Source organism: Carassius carassius, chromosome 19 (genome assembly GCF_963082965.1).
Source record: "Carassius carassius chromosome 19, fCarCar2.1, whole genome shotgun sequence".
Classification (NCBI taxonomy): Eukaryota; Metazoa; Chordata; class Actinopteri; order Cypriniformes; family Cyprinidae; genus Carassius; species Carassius carassius.
In genome coordinates, this window is record NC_081773.1 from 24,658,242 (window position 1) to 24,659,786 (window position 1,545).

Sequence of the window (1,545 nt, forward strand, 5' to 3'; positions counted from 1 at the left end):
TCAGTGAAATCCAGTCTGCTCTGTTCTCTGTTCTGTAGGCTCATACAGGTGAGAGGCGTGAGTTTACCACAGGTTGTATGACCGGTTTGGGGTTTTCGTGCGTTCCGTGTATGAGTGAGATGACAAAATCAATCGCTAGAAATTATTATTGTGCTTCATATTTGATAGGGATGCCGAGATTCAAGATGTCTAAATGGATACCCAAACCTGGGTAACAGCGTAGCCTACGAAAATATCTAAGCTATAATGTAAACTTAAATGTCTATTGGCAAGGTAGTAGCGTCCTAGTTTTATTTTATGTAATTCTCCCGTAGTTACTGTTTAGTTTCACTGTATTTCGCATCGACAATATGCGGTGGTGGCGTTGCTATTTTTCCCCACTAATGAAAACATTACTTTTTCAGAGATTCTATTTGCGAGGCATCAGCACACTCTCTGTATTATTATCTTTTTTTTCAGTAATAAATAAGTACATTTCTTGGTAGCGTTTTGGTGTGGCTATTTTTTAAATCATATGACATTTTAGCAGCGAATCAATTGGGTTGAGCTACATTTCTTTAGCTTTTAAATCATAACGTGTTAGCAGCTTCTTTGACTATAGTATATTGTTTGTTTAAAAACTAAAGGGGTCATATGATGCGATTTTTCATTTTTCCTTTCTCTGTTACAAGCTCTTGGTGCATGAAGAAGATCTGGTAAGTTGCAAAGACTAAAGTCTCAAATCCAGAGAGATATTCTTTATCAAAATTAAGACTCTGCCATGCCGCCCAAATGTCCACACAACGAAAGAAGGTATGGTTTTAGTAACCAGTTAGTGTTGAAGCAGTCATGTCAGGGAGATGCTGTGTGTAACTACGCAAAAGTAAAAACACTTTATTTGGCCTTCCGAAAGTAGATGGATTTAGGAATCTTTAAGATTACTTACAACAGAACAGCAACGCATCTAATGGATGACTGTTTCATGAACCTAGGAGAGTTAATTCTGAGTTTGCTACGACATTCTGGCGTGTCTGAATCAGCTACTGTAAGTATGTTTTGTTATTAGTTTAAGTATTTGCCATTGTGTGCACACGCACGTGTGTGTGTGTGTGTGAGAGAGAGAGAGAGAGAGAGAGAGAAAGAAAGAGAGAGAGAGGGGGGGTCATACAGTGGAGTCAGCTGTCTTAACCGTCAGTGGCTTGTGTACTGCAAACACATACAAGCTTCATCACTGTGTCTGTCACATGACTTTGTTTTTCTTTCAGGCTTGAACTGATGGTAAAGCTAAGTACACTGTTAAAGGTACAGGTTGTAGGACCTGCCACTAGAGGGCGCACTACCAAAACAATAACAATCGCGTGGTTTGATGATGTTAAGAAGGAGCATGGAATGATGGGATTTGTTGTCTTCTACCCAACCGCTGATCAATCAGATGGAAAGATAAATCATGGCTTAAACGTGAGTTCAACAATTTGCACGAGTAGATTACATACAAAGTCAATGCAAAGACGCGATCAGACTATGGATCAGACGCGGCCTAACGCAGGTTCTAGAGACACGATGCCC